The 15,627-nt window shown below is 51.1% G+C and overlaps 1 protein-coding gene across 4 annotated transcripts in view; it reads right to left on the minus strand.

The window, feature by feature from the left end:
- The window catches only part of KIF1C (kinesin family member 1C), a 51,214-nt gene extending 40,385 nt beyond the window's left edge, over positions 1-10,829 (minus strand). The window contains exons 1-2 of one of the 4 annotated variants that reach the window (XM_083580807.1): positions 8,174-8,450; positions 949-1,029 (exon numbers count right to left, since the gene is read on the minus strand). The gene's annotated coding sequence lies outside the window, so the exon portion shown is untranslated. Of the gene's footprint in view, positions 1-948; positions 1,030-7,796; positions 7,953-8,173; positions 8,451-10,459 lie in introns of those variants that run through there. The other 3 variants (XM_083580806.1, XM_083580804.1, XM_083580805.1) reach the window with 3 other exon arrangements.
- Positions 10,830-15,627: the final 4,798 nt, after the last annotated feature.

Here is a 15,627-nt window from a genome sequence, read left to right on the forward strand (position 1 = left end):
GCCCCAGCCAGCAACATCTGGAGGGCCAAAGGTTTTCCCATCCTGGTCTCAACCTTTCTCTCAACAAACTTGAATCATTGAATTGTAGAGCTGGGCCAAACCCCTGCAATGCAGGAATCGCAACTCAAGAATCCCTGACAGGTGGCCATCTAACCTCTGCTTAAACTCTTTCAATGAAGGCAGTCCGCTGCAGCAATATTTAAATGCTCTGTAATTTATTTATTTAAAAAACCTTCCCTTTTGAGTAAAATGCTTCCAAGAAAGATGACTCAGGTGGGAAAGGAGAAACAAAGAGATTGGTCGAGTTGAAGAAGAAAGTGGCCTTTGGCTGGGCTTAGATCATGAGTAGGCAAACTAAGGCCCGGGGGCCAGATCCGGCCCAATTGCCTTCTCAATCCGGCCTGTGGACGGTCCGGGAATCAGTGTGTTTTTACATGAGTAGAATGTGTCCTTTTATTTAAAATGCATCTCTGGGTTATTTGTGGGGCATAGGAATTCGTTCATTTCCCCCCCCTCCCAAAATATAGTCCGCCGTCTGCCCCCCAAGGTCTGAGGGACATAGACTGCCCCCCTGCTGGAAAAGTTTGCTGACCCCTGGCTTAGATGGACCTCCCTCCAACGCCATCCAAGCCCCTCTGCCTCCCCACGAACTCTGACCCCAGCTTGCAGCATCCTAAACCCCCCTACCTGTTATTCACAGCAGCCACACTTCTGGCTGAGACCCCCACCTGCCTGAATCTTCACCCTCCACTGCACACTGTGGGGCAAGGGGAAGCTCACCTCCTCCATTCGGCGCCTGAAAATGTTCCCAGGCACTCTGTGGTGCCAGCCTCCCCCCCCCCCACTAAAAGCCTCTTCCCCTTCCTCTGCACCTTCCTCCCCACCCCCCACCCCTCCTGATTCCACAAGCAGAGATTTGCAGGGCAGCTTAGGGTTGTATGTTTAAACCATTTGCTGCTTCAGCTCTGTGCTCTGAGCCGCAATCCCGGTACAAGCCCATCCCGGGCCCCTTCTGGCTGCAGAGGCATCCTGGACGGAGAAAGGAGGAAAGGGAGATCTTGTAACAACAACAGCTTTGGGTTGGTGGCATTACTTTTTAAAACAAGCGAAAGTTCTCTGCACAGAGCTAGCAAACGGAGGTTTCATGCTCCGGAGCCACGGTCTGACCACAAAGAGCAGCTCCATTGTGGTCAAGAAGGGAAGAAACAGGCAGACACACACACACACATTCAAGCTCCGCTTGGCTTTGTGTTCAGCCTTTCCCAAAGTCTGCCCCAGCCACGTGGAAGAGTCTTGCGGAAGATTTGGGTGTGCCTGCACCTCCCAACACACCTGGAGTGATTAAGGCCAAAAGGATCCCAGGTATCTATCTACGCACCTCCGCAAAAGGGAAGAGTGTTTGGAAATGGGAAAGGAATAAGCCTTGCCTGTGCTCCCTAGGCCTTTTTCAAGAAGCCACACAAGCTCACCTGATGTGCTCTTTCGCTGCAAGATGACTTCTGCCTCTTCCTCACCACTCGGTTTTTAATTCCTGACTTCTAAGAACATAAGATAAGCCTGGTGGATCAAGCCAAAGGAGGCCCATCTAGTCCAGCATCCTGTTCTCACAGGGGCCAACCTGCTGCCCCAATGGGGAACTGGCAAGCAGGACCAAGCCCAAAAGCCTCTGTCCCCTCTTACGGTTTCCAGGAACTGGGATTCAGAGGCATTGCTGTCTCTGACTGTGAAGGCAGAGCATAGCCATTGTGGCTAGTAGCCACCGATAGCCCTTTTTAAAAAGCCAATCGTCTTTTAAAGCCATGGGATGGGGGAGGTTGGCTGTCACTGCCTCCCCCATCCCATGAGCTCCATAGTTTAACTCTGCGTGAAAAAGCACTTTCTTTAATGGCTTTCTTTTCTCCCTTGCTCGACTATCTTGTCTTTGGGGCAGGGTCCACATCACTCTCTGGCTAGCACTAAAGAAATTACAGTAGTACCTCGGGTTACAGACGCTTTTTCAGGTTGCGGACCGCGGGAAACCCAGAAGTACCGGAAAGGGTTACTTCCGGGTTTCTGCACATGCACAAAAGCGCCAAATTGCATCACGCGCATGCACAGACGCGGCGCTGCAGGTTACGGACGATGCGGGATGTGGACGTGCCTCTGTCATGAATTATGTCCGCAACCCAAGGTTCCACTGTATAATGGAACTGCACCAGGGCCGTATCTCCATATCTGCCCCTGAAAATACACAGAGAGACAGACAGACAGTGCACAAGAGATAGCACAGGGATATCCATGCGCTTCCAGAGAGGTCCTAGGGCTTAGGCCTGCTCAGGGAAACCAGGCTTTCCAGCCACTTAGCTATGCCCCTTAGCTTGTGCTGATGGACCTACAAATGCACCTTGAACATGCTCAGAGGTCTTCCTTACTGCAGGGGAGTTTAACAGGGCAGCAGGCTATCTGACTTAGATTCTCTGTTCTGGACCAGTGGCATTTTAGTTCACAACACGCCTCTCACTAAGTCTGTTTGCTCCTGCAGAAACAACAGCTGACCCTGACCTCAGGAAACAGCCTTCTGCTCCCACACCCATCTCTTGCTCATACAAACACACACACAGAGAGAGAGAGAGAGAGAGAGAGAGAGAGAGAGAGAGAGAGCGCAGCAGCTATTGCTATGAACTGGCAGACAATTCAGCCTCTCCTGTGGCACAGAGAAACCACCCATGCAACTCAGCAGGGAAGGCAGCGATAAGCCTTTAATTAAAGCTTCTGGACCATCAAGTCGTGTTAATTACCATAATCACAGAGCTGGTAGGAAACAAGACACACGCCCTGAATAAATAAATAAAAAGCGCAAGTGAAGCATCCATCTTTCATTCAGCCGGAAGAGGGCCGTGCAGCAGCCTGCCTGCCTCTCTCCCACACCTCTAACACACACACACACGAAATATGAGGCCAAGGGATGAACTCCAGACATCTCTACGGCGTTCTCAAAAGTGGCCAGGCGCTTGCAAGTCCAAGGATCCTGCAAATCCAATTTGCTCACGTGGCGTCACAATCCTCTCCAAGCTGCTGGAGGGGCTGTGGGGAAAGGGGCACCTTTTTCCACCTGTGGTGGGAGTGCCCACAGGTATTCCGATTCTGGATTTGTCCAGAAATGACCAAAATACTCAAATGCCCCCATCTAACTTCAACACTTGTTGTTGTTGTTTAGTCGTTTAGTCGTTTCCGACTCTTCGTGGCCCCCTGGACCAGAGCACGCCAGGCACTCCTGTCTTCCACTGCCTCCCGCAGTTTGGTCAGACTCATGCTGGTAGCTTCAAGAACACTGTCCCACCATCTCATCCTCTGTCGTCCCCTTCTCCTTGCGCCCTCCATCTTTCCCAACATCAGGGTCTTTTCCAGGGAGTCTTCTCTTCTCATGAGGTGGCCAAAGTATTGGAGCCTCAGCTTCAGGATCTGTCCTTCCAGTGAGCACTCAGGGCTGATTTCCTTCAGAATGGAGAGGTTTGATCTTCTTGCAGTCCATGAGACTCTCAAGAGTCTCCTCCAGCACCAGAGTTCAAAAGCATCCATTCTTCGGCGATCAGCCTTCTTTATGGTCCAGCTCTCACTTCCATACATCACTACCGGGAAAACCAGAGCTTTAACTATACGGACCTTTGTCGGCAAGGTGGTGTCTCTAACTTCACCACAGATTTGTTAAATAAATCCATACGATGATCAGCTGAAAGGTTTCAGCTCTCAGGAACTCCTGATACGGATGTAGGCAGCTGCCTGAACCTCAACTGACCTCCCACCTTTATAATTCTGTGATTCTATGACTTGCAGCTTTTGGTTCGGTATAAGCCCACGTGGAGTTTAGCATTAGCCGGGGGAAAACAACTCATAAATTATGGGTGGCCAAAGGCTTGGAGGACCATGAAAAATTATACGCCATTTGGTGGGAATCATACAACAAACACAGACACACAGGTCTCCCTCTCCACAGGATAATGTGAAATTTGGCTTTCTTAATGGTCTTAAATGGGGCTGGTACAGAAGCAAGGCCCCTTCAGAGTGCAGTAACGAAGCAAAGGCACCACTTCCCCAGCCGCCCAGAAATTATACTGAGTTACTGGGCACGCATAACAAACATCCTTGTTGGCCCTGGAGCAGTATTGTGTCAAAGGTCTTTGTGGACTAGAGCACACTCCAGATGCATGAGGCATTATCCTCAATGGGCAGATTATATAACTATTAGACGGGAGTATTGGGCACTGCCCAGGAATTTTTAGAAACCAAAAAAATTGTTTTTTTAAAAAACGGATAATGTAATTTGTGAGTTTGCAACGGTCACGCCAAAAATTGAGTGATGCCACCTTGAATCAAAATGGCGCTCACCTTGGGAACCCTCACTCCAAGTGTGGTGACACTATCTCAAGAGCTGGCCAAATGCACAGAGAACAAATTGACAATCCATTTTCCAAAGTATATACTAGATCTTATCTAATCTCTCTCTCTCTCTCTCTCTCTCTCTCACACACACACACACACACACACACGTGTCCATGGGGGGGTTGGGTTGTAAATAGTGGAGCCAAATGGCTATCAAATGCAAAAAAATTCCATCTGCACCCACTCTACATAAAGTTCAAAATGCATACGCATCAAATGTGTTGGCCATTTGCAATTGCCGGTTAACACAAATCACCCAACCTCTACAATGCTAAGTCAACATCTGTAGCAGGAAAACAAAACTGATATCTTGATTCAGGTCTAAACAAACAGAATCAAACTCCCTGAGAAGCACCAATTTCACACTGGAGTCTCCCTTCTCAGTTTGTGGCGGCAGATGTTACAAACTCTGGAGGGAAAATTGTGTTACCACCGCCATCCACAAGGGAGAATCCCACAGGGTGCCCAAAGGTCCCACAGCATTCCTGAATAGCTCAGTTGGTGAGAGCCTGGTACTGATATTGCCAAGGCTGCAGGTTGGATCCCTATATGGGACAGCTGCATATTCCTGCATTGCAGGGGGTTGGACGAGATGATCCTTGGGGTCCCTTCCAACTCTACTATTCGATGATTCTATGATTCTGCATCACTTTACTAGGGAGAAAGCCTCTCAGGGCTGCCAGGAAGTCTGCCTCAGAATGATCCCAGTACGTTCATCAAGCTTCAGGTAGGTGCTGAAAGAAAGCAACCGTGTTAGGCCAAAGGGATAAGAACATCAGAAGATGTAAGGCAGGTTGGGATCAGAGGCTGTGACTGGCCTCCAAGGTCACCCAGGGAGCTTTATGGACAAGTGAGGATTCAAACCCTGGTCTCTCCGAAGTCTTAGCCCAAAACAGTCTAATCACATCACCACCTCTGGCTCAGGTTGATGGAGCAGAGGGAGGAGAAAGGGAAAGATGAAGACGGAGAGGGTGAGACGAAGGGCAAGGTGGAGATCCCTTCCTTGTCGAGCTGAAGGATTTAAGGGCCAGGACTTCACAGTGCCACAAACAAATCTAAGGATTGACAGGCTGTGGAATGACAGGGTTGACTCAGCTGGGGAGGAGCCAGTCAGAACACCAGGGCAGCTGTTGTGTCTGCCGTGTGCGCACATCAAATGGCACTCCCAGTATTTAGGCAGAGAGCAAAGAACTGACGTCCAGGAAGAAGAGTTCGCTTCTCCTTGGCAGGCCTGTGAGCGCGAGCCTAACAGTAGGCAATGTCTAGTCCCAGGCAACCGCTGTCTTCCTAGGGCCTGCGTGGGATGCTGTGAAGGAGCCACACCCGGGCAAGGGTTAACAGCGCTGGATTTCCCCCACCCCATCAAAACTAGACAAATCAGCCATTCACAGAACCTTCCCCATTCCTGGACAGAGGCAGGGAAACTGAGGCCTGGGGAGAAGGGCTCTAGACCAGCTTTCCCCAAAGGGGGAAGTGGGGTTACCTAGGGGCAAGAGGGGGGCACTGGAGGTGTCAAAGACTATCTACAGCAGACATGGTCAAACTTGGCCCTCCAGATGCTTTGGGGCTACAATTCCCATAATCCCTGACCACTGGTCCCGTAAGCTAGGGACGATGGGAGTTGTAGTCCCAAAACATCTGGAGGGCCAAGTTTGGCCATGCCTGAACAGGATTTGACGAATGCATGGAGGAGGAGAGGACTATCTATGGCTACTAGCTAGGATGGTTATGTTCTGAAGCAGAGCAATGTGCCTTAGACCCACAAGACCTTCATCACAAAGCAAGCTGGGCGGGGGGCGGAATCACTTTCCTCCACACACCCCTCAGCAGCCAAGACAGCAGGACAGCCACCACCTTGAAGAGCACCCTCCCAACTGCAGCCCAGCATTATAGGAAGACACCATAGGGAGACACACAGCAGACCTAATTGCTACTGGTGAAATAGATCCTTGACTTGCAGAACTGGCCACAGAAACGGGGGGGGGGGGAGAGAGAAGGAGAGAGGGGGAGAAAGAAAGAGAAGGTGGATTTGTTTTTCTGTACTGTCCATGCATTCACAGGGAAGGCAATGTGCAGCGCATGATGAAGCAGGCGAGTTCCCATGCCAAGCTAGCTGAGCAAAGCTTTTTGCCGGGGCATTGCGGCTCTCCCTCTACCCAGAGGCTTTCTGGCAAAGCAGGGGATATTTGATCAGCTGCCTGGACCTCAAAGAGCAGTCATGAGAGACAGGATCAGGAGGGCTTTTGCTTACAACAGGCCAAGGCAGATGGGAACGGCTTGGACAGATAAACACACACACACACACATACAAGAGGCAATGATCACACACGCACACCAAGGCAATTGGGGAAACCTGTCAAAAAAGCAGCACAAGAAGTTCAAGGTGTTGGAAAAGGAGAAACTCCAAAATCCATGTTTGGTAACCAATTTAGGCAACAGGTGGGGGAGAGAGCGGAGGCTTTCCAAGATGTTTGGGTGTAAAACTCAGCAGCCTCAGCCAGAGACGGCTACTCCAAGGTACCCACAAGCAGAACTGAAGGAACTGCCACAGCAAGAGAGAGATAGGTGCTGCCACCCATACCTGGGCCAGAGTCGCACAGGGTCCAAGTCAAAGGCTATCTGGTCCAGCCTCCTCCCTTGCCACTCTGCCCAAGCAACCCAGACATCAGTGGGTGCCGAGAGGAAAAGTGGACGCCATGCGAGAGCTGCTTCCAGCCTGAGCAACTCAAGGAAGTGAGCCAAGCCACGCGATGTAGGGGGAGAAGCAATGGAACGGCAGCTCAGGATCACCATCCGTAAAGAAATCCAAAGAAGGGGCTATTGCACACAACCCAGGCATATACGAAGCCACCTTAAGCAGGGTCAGACCAGCAGCCCGTCTCACTCAGTACTGACTGCACTGACTGGCAGCAGCTGCACTCCAAGGTTTCTGGAAAGAGAGAGGGGGTTCTCTCCCAGCCCTATCCGGAGATGCCATCAGAACCAGGAGCCTTCTGCATGCAAAGCGGATGTTCTACCACTGAATCAAGGCCCTTACCCTGTCCTTGGTCACTAACGCAGGCCCTAACGTCCCATGGAAAGGGGAGGGCAAGAACTAAGGTCATATAGGACAGGGGGGAACCCTCCTCAGTTCCCAAAATTCTACAAATGCAGCATCAGAGATTCTTCTCACTGGTAGAGAGTAAGCTAAATGGCTAAACGGCTTTTCCTGGAAACTGAGAACATAATTTAGAACAAAGTCAATTTCCCTAGAATTTAGCAGTCACATTCCCCGCCCCACTAACCTCTCTCCCAAATATTCATAGAATCATATGATCACAGAGTTGGAAGGAGTCCTGAGCACAACAGCCGTCCCTGGGTGGGATCGAACCACCAACCTTCTGTTTAACAGCCGGACGCACTGACCCATTGCGCCACCCGAGCGATTAGATAGCACCAAGCTGGACAGCTTCTGAACTGTTTAAACTGCGGCAGGATTCAAGGTCAGGTGGAAGGGCCCTCTCTGAACAGAAAGCCTGGAAACCTATCCACCCCTTTTAAAAAATAAAAATAAAAATTTTGTGAGGATATTAGGAGAACGTCCAAGCTTTTAAGAACATGCCATGGGCAAAGCACGGGGAGCTATCCAAGTTCACAAATACAACACACTATCCAAGTTCACAAATACAACACACGTTTTTCTTTGTTCAGTGTAAAGCCAAACACTTTCCACAGCACCAGGGCACAACCCACCAAGCACTGCTGCCTCCATTACCTTGTTAACAACGGATGAGTACTTGGGAAGCATTTACAATCAGCCACAGGAATGGTTTCAGGCCGCAGCACGCTCCGCGGATACCAGAAAATTTGCCCGGCCGCTATACGAAGGGGACTCGTCTGTATACGTCCACCTCAGCTGACCCAAATAAGCGGTGTCATTTTACCTATCTTGTGCTCCCAAGAGGAGAACACAACAGCCTGCCCTTCGATAGGACCCAGAGACAGAGCAACTTTGCATTCTCCCTCTTCCCCAACGCACCCCCGGATCGGGAATGTTTCTGTGTATTTGGAACATACACGAAGGACCGGTCATTCTCCTAAAAATAACTCCTGACAACAAGGGACGCGTATCTTATGCTCCCATTCCCCACCTCCCAACTTCTCGGTTGCTCGGGCATGACCTGGAACAAATGATAAACCCCACCACCAACACCCAGCATTGCCTCCACCAACATCAGGAGACTCCAGAGCGTCACACCCCGGGGGATTTGAGGAGGGAGGCGGCAGTCAGGGTTATGGTATCCTTTCTGCTATTGGAACACAGAATCCTTCACTTGCCTCAGAGCAGGGTCAAGGACCAGAAAAAAATCCCAGTGACATTTTAAACTCCCTAATTCATACATCCTAAAGACTTCCCACCCCAAACAGGCACGGCCTCCAAACCCACAGAACATCTCCCGCCTACGTCAGATTAGTGTTTTCGAATCTCATTGAAAAACAGGAACAGCAAGCAGGGATTGAATGTCCTCCTCCTAGTGTTTGAGGATGGTTCTGGGAATGGTCAGCACATTGGAGTGGCATTAGCACCCTATTCTGTCACAAACCACAGAGCCTAGGACTTGCCGATCAGAACGTCGGCGGTTCGAATCCCCGCAATGGTGTGAGCTCCCGTTGCTCGGTCCCTGCTCCTGCCCACCTAGCAGTTCGAAAGCACGTCAAAGTGCAAGTAGATCAATAGGTACCACTCTGGCGGAAAGGTAAACAGCGTTTTCGTGCGCTGCTCTGGTTCGCCAGAAGCGGCTTAGTCATGCTGGCCACATGACCCGGAAGCTGTACGCCGGCTCCTTGGCCAATAAAGCGAGATGAGCGCCGCAACCCCAGAGTCGGTCACGACTGGACCTAATGGTCAGGGGTCCCTTTACCTTTACCTGTCACAAACTTCACGAGGCCTCTGCAAGTGGGTAGAAGGATTATGAGAACCAACAGGCCAAATGGGCCATCAAACCTCACAAGCAAGACAGGAATGCTTCGCTGCCTCCATCAACCCCCACATACAAAATTAATGTAGAGCCAACACAGAAGAGCATCTAACAAAACAGGCTCTACTCCATGGAAGCTTTCTCTGATGCAACGAACCTGTGACGTTTCTCAACAAGCAGAGAGAACAGCTAACAGGCAACTTAAGCAAGTGAGCCAAGCCGTAAATGGGAAGAAGCATTACTGGGGTGCTACTGCTAGCTAGCTTAACCTGGGTCTGGTTGTAGCACTTTGTTTGCTAGAGGAAGAACTTTTCCTAGCCTCCTGTTGTAAGTGGGTTTGGGGAAAATTCCAGGGATTGGGGGGGGACTCCCCCCCCACGCCTAACCCCACTGATCCCCACAATAAGAACCCACCCAATGGATTCAAAAGACAATAAAGGAGACTCCAAGCATTAGGAAGAACTTTCTGACAAGTAACAGCTGTTTGACAGCGGGATGGACTCCCCTGGAAGTTGGTGGAAGTTGGTTGGAGCTTTTCAAGCAGCGTTTGCATGATCCTCCGTCAGGAATCTTTAGCAGCGATTCCTGCATCGCGGTAGGGTTAGGCTAGATGGCCCTTGCGGGGTCTCTTCCTACTCTACAATTCTATAGCCATAAGTTAGGAGTTGTTATAAGTGTCAAAAGCAAGCCTTGAAGCCCTCGCAGGGCTCCTTTTCCGCGAAAGCAGCAAGATGGAAAAGGGGGGAAAGTCCGGGGAAGTTTTCGCTGCGCACCCAACCTTACAGCCTCCCATCCTCCTGCGCTTTCCAGCTTCTCCGGATGAAAGCAGCCTCGGCTCCCCTACCCAGCCCATCCCGCTCCCCGCGCAGGAGATCCTCCTGCCTTACAGGAATCCTTCTGTTTGTCTTGAGGGCGCCGCCGGGCACGGGCTCTCCGCCCAGCGCCCAGGAGGGGATCCCTGCGCCCTGAGCTCCCGCTCGGCCTCCCCCGGCATTCCGATACAAGGCGCTGCCCGCCCGCCTCTCTTTCTCCCCGGGGATGCGCCACCCCCTCACCCTCGCAGCCCCCCCAGAAGCGCTCACCTTCCTGCGCAGGGGGCCCCGCCAAACTTCGCCCCGCTCCCCGGCGCTGCAACGCCCAACTTTGGATAGCCTTTTTCTGTTCCTTTCCCCCTCCGCCCCCGAACTTTTTCTGGCTCTTAGGGCTGCGGATGCTGCATCACTGCCGCCGCCGCCGGGGGAAGGGAAGGGTTTGGGGCGATCTTCGGGGGGGGGGGCCTTCAATGGGGCGCCCTCCCCGGCCCGCAATGGTGGCGAGGTGGAGCAGCAGCAGCCGCCGCCGCCACAGTTGCCGGCGCCCGCCGGGCAGGGCAAAGGGGAATCGGGGAGGAGCACGCGGGAGAGGACCGGCCCGGGGAGGGAGGGAGGGAGGGGGCCCGGGGGGAGGAGAGAGGAGACGGGCCGGGGAATGTCGCGAGACGGGAAAAAGTTTCCTGGCCCCTCCCTGGGAGGTGGGCGCTTCTTAAAAGGGCAACGCGCCCTGCGCGCTTGGAGAGCCCGGGAGGATGGAGAAGGGCGCTGCTTCCCTCCGAGGCCATGCAGGGCGCAGGGCGATGCGCGCAGGCGGGGCAGGCTCTCGGGGGAGAGGGGCTGCACGCACCCCCTCGGAGAGGGACGAGGAGGTGCTAGGTGCCGCAGAAGCTGAGCAGGCAAATGGCAGCAGGGAAAACAGATGCCCACACGGCGCCACAAACAAGAACATTTTTTTTTACTAGCTACAGGTAGGCAGCCTTCCAGTAGCACCTTAGAGACCAACTAAGTTCGTTATTGGTATGAGCTTTCGTGTGCATGCACACGTCTTCAGATACATACGAAAGCTCATTGTTGTTGTTTAGTCGTTTAGTCGTGTCCGCCTCTTCGTGACCCCCTGGACCAGAGCACGCCAGGCCCTCCTGTCTTCCACTGCCTCCCGCAGTTTCGTCAAACTCATGCTGGTAGCTAAGAGAACACTGTCCCAACATCTCATCCTCCATCGTCCCCTTCTCCTTGTGCCCTCCATCTTTCCCAACATCAGGGTCTTTTCCAGGGAGTCTTCTCTTCTCCTGAGGTGGCCAAAGTCTTGGAGCCTCAGCTTCAGGATCTGTCCTTCCAGTGAGCACTCAGGGCTGATTTCCTTCAGAATGGAGAGGTTGGATCTTCTTGCAGTCCAGGGGACTCTCAAGAGTCTCCTCCAGCACCATAATTCAAAAGCATCAATTCTTCGGCGAAAGCTCGTACCAATAACAAACTTAGTTGGTCTCTAAGGTGCTACTGGAAGGAATTTTTTTTACTACTGTTGTTATGTTCTCGCCCTGGGCCAGCAGGGGGGGGGGGATACTGTAGACAGTTTTCACTCAGGTCCACATATGCAAATAAGGAATTGAAAGTTACATTCAGTGATTGAATAGTTACAGAATGTTGTTACTGTTGAGTTGTAGTGGAGCTCTATATAAGCAGGCTGGCTGAACCCTTCAGTTCAGTTCTGTTCTGGCCTGTGAATAAACAACAGCTGTCTGAAGAATCACTGTGTCGCCTGATATGTTCACCCACAACTTAACACTGGCGACGAAGGTGGGATCGATGGACATCAGAGCACAGCCAGATGCGGCCACCCTCTGAGCTGAGCTGAATCACTGAACAGAACCAATTCAGAGCTCACCGTCTGGCTAGAGCACTGTGTTCCATCCATCGCCCACCACGTTGGCATTGGAACCATGGCTTCACTCGTGCCTCTACCGCCGTTTGCCCCAGCCTCTGAATCATGGGACTCCTACCTCGCTCGGTTTGACTGCTACTTCCAAGCAAATGAGCTGACAGGAGGGTCTGTCGAGCATGAGCCTCTTTCTCAGCCTTTGTGGCCCCGAAGTGTTCAAGACGGCCCGAGCATTGGTTGCGCCTCTAGCAGTCCAGGCAGCGCTGTGGGACAGGATTCAAGAGAAGCTCCTCAACCACTACGCACCAAAGCTGTGTCGTCTGATATGTTCACCCATAACTTAACAACAGTATTGCTGTTGCTCTTTCTGGATCACCCTTCCTGCAGAAACCCTAAGGTGGTTGGTAGATAATACGTATAAAACCTCTAAGAGATCGGAACATGAACGACCTTAAAACATCATAAGGCGGGCTGGGGAAACCCAGACAGATGGGCGGCGTATAAATAATAAAATTATGATTGTTATTGAGCCAAAAAATCGGCCCCTAGAACGCCATAGTATTATGCTTGACCGTTCCAAAGAACTGGCCCACTTGCTGATTTACGTACAACAGACAAACACCGCTGTCGTTATTCCGATTTCTTGCCCGCCCTTCACCCAACATTGTAAGAAGGCATCCCATACTAAAACAAAATTTCAGTAAAAATAGGCGGGGTGATATTCTGTATGTGTTATGATGCAAGGCATGTGAGCTAGAGGCGGAGGAACCCTGTTGTTGGTGAGTTCGTTGGCTCAAGGAAGAGAGTTCTTGTGGATGTTGTCCTCCCTGTACAGTTCCTGAGCATGTCTAATCCTTGTTGCATTTGGCTGTTGCATCTTATTGGCTGTTTCCACCACCGCCTCTTCTGGGCTGAGCATCTATTGCATGTGGTGACCTAGGGTTGCTCTTCTGCGCCTTCATCCCCTCTCCATCACTCTGCCTAAATTACAGTGGTACCTGGGGTTAAGTACTTAATTCGTTCCGGAGGTCTGTTCTTAACCTGAAACTGTTCTTAACCTGAAGCACCACTTTAGCTAATGCGGCCTCGTGCTGCCGCCGCGCCACCGGAGCACGATTTCTGTTCTTATCCTGAAGCAAAGTTCTTAACCTGAAGCACTATTTCCGGGTTAGCAGAGTCTGTAACCTGAAGCATATGTAACCTGAAGCGTATGTAACCCGAGGTACCACTGTAACTCGCTTCTTATTTCAAATGCATAATTTATACCTAAAAATACTAGTGTGTTTTTTTATTAAATAAAAGCAAAACACATGTAGGCCTCTTCCTTAGAACTCTGATTCTCCTCTTGTTCCTTTGCAAGATAAAAATAAATCACCAACAACAAAAGCTATTCTCTCTCCCGCTCTCTCTCTCTCTCTCTATATATATATATCACCAATGATGCATCTTTGTGCCTGCAAAAATGGGATGTGGGTAGAAGGTTAAGGACATTCATAAGGAAAAGCTCCCAATGGTGTCCCCCCCCCCCCAATTATCCACATGTTTCAACCTCCCACGCCTATTGTAAATTTTTATGGCAGTGTGAAACGGATAAATATGCAAAGCGAGGGGGGCTTTTAAACAAAAAGGTTCATTTCCCCCCTTTGACTGCTGCCCAGCTTTTATTCCAGACAACACTGCCAAGGAGACCTGCCAAAACCAGAGGAGCGGAGGGCGGGGTGGAATCCTGCCCTAACTCAACCCACTACTGGAAAAAGCACAGCGAAGTCAGGAGGAGCACAACAACGCAAGATTAGCTCTGCTGGATCAGGCCAAAGGGGGCCCATCTAGTCATTATAGAATCATCACAGAATCATAGTTGGAAGGGACCCTGTGGGTCATCCAGTCCAACCCCCCCCCCACAATGCAGGAATGTGCAGGTGTCCCCTTACAGGGATCGAACCTGCAACCTTGGCATTATCAGGTCCGAGGATCTTTGGGGTAGTTGGACTCCTCTTCCTACATCTCTCCAGTTGGAGAACTGTCCATTTAGTCCTGCAAATCAAGCAATTCCTGATCTGCAAGAGGACCTCTCCTCTTACTCCTCGACTGCTAAGCTTACTGAGGAGCCTTTGGTGTGGCGCTTTGTCAAAAAAGCTTGTGAGTGACCTTTATCTATATGCTTTTTCGGGAAGGGCCTCAACAAGGAAGGCAGGGCTGTGCTGCTGTGTTAATCTGCGTAGGGCGCCACCTGCTGGAATCCATTTCATAGAATCATAGAGTTGGAAGAGACCACAAGGGCCATCGAGTCCAACCCCCTGCCAAGCAGGAAACACCATCAGAGCACTCCTGACATATGGTTGTCAAGCCTCTGCTTAAAGACCTCCAAAGAAGGAGACTCCACCACACTCCTTGGCAGCAAATTCCACTGTCAAACAGCTCTTACTGTCAGGAAGTTCTTCCTAATGTTTAGGTGGAATCTTCTTTCTTGTAGTTTGGATCCATTGCTCCGTGTCCGCTTCTCTGGAGCAGCAGAAAACAACCTTTCTCCCTCCTCTATGTGACATCCTTTGATATATTTGAACATGGCTATCATATCACCCCTTAACCTCCTCTTCTCCAGGCTAAACATGCCCAGCTCCCTTAGCCGTTCCTCATAAGGCATCGTTTCCAGGCCTTTGACCATTTTGGTTGCCCTCCTCTGGACACGTTCCAGTTTGTCAGTGTCCTTCTTGAACTGTGGTGCCCAGAACTGGACACCAGGTGAGGTCTGACCAGAGCAGAATACAGTGGCACTATTACTTCCCTTGATCTAGATGCTATACTCCTATTGATGCAGCCCAGAATTGCATTGGCTTTTTTAGCTGCCGCGTCATACTGTTGGCTCATGTCAACCAAGACTCCATTTGCACTGCTAAGTGAGGGGGAAAGAAAGGCGGATGCCAGATGTGAGCAGCCTGAGCTTTTCAAAGGAACAAGAGTCACTGTCTACTCCTGTGTAAACCTGTTTACTGCGTTCTCACATGGGAAAGTCGACTACCACTGCTACATCACTGATTTATAAAAAGGGAACCCTGACCATTAGGTCCAGTTGTGACCGACTCTGGGGTTGCGGCGCTCATCTCGCTTTATTGGCCGAGGGAGCCGGCGTACAGCTTCCGGGTCATGTGGCCAGCAGGACTAAGCCGCACGGAAACGCCGTTTATCTTCCCACCTGAGCAGTACCTATTTTATCTACTTGCACTTTGAGGTGCTTTCGAACTGCTAGGTTGGCAGGAGCAGGGACCGAGCAACGGGAGCTCACCCCATCGCAGGGATTCGAACCGCCAACTTCTGATCGGCAAGTCCTAGGCTCTGTGGTTTAACCCACAGCGCCACTTGCATCCCTCACTGATTTATACCAGAGCCTAATAGGCCAGGAGGCAGCAATGGCCACCAACTTGGATGATTGTAAAATATTATTAGGCAAATAAATGACTAACAGGGCCAGCCCACCTGTTAGGCCAGGTGAAGCAACTGCCTCAGGCAACAGGATTCACAGGAGCAGCAGATCCCAGTGCAAGCCTTCACTCCAGCCTTG

The sequence above is a fragment of the Podarcis filfolensis genome (assembly GCF_964270895.1).
Source record: "Podarcis filfolensis genome assembly, chromosome: 13".
Taxonomy (NCBI): Eukaryota; Metazoa; Chordata; class Lepidosauria; order Squamata; family Lacertidae; genus Podarcis; species Podarcis filfolensis.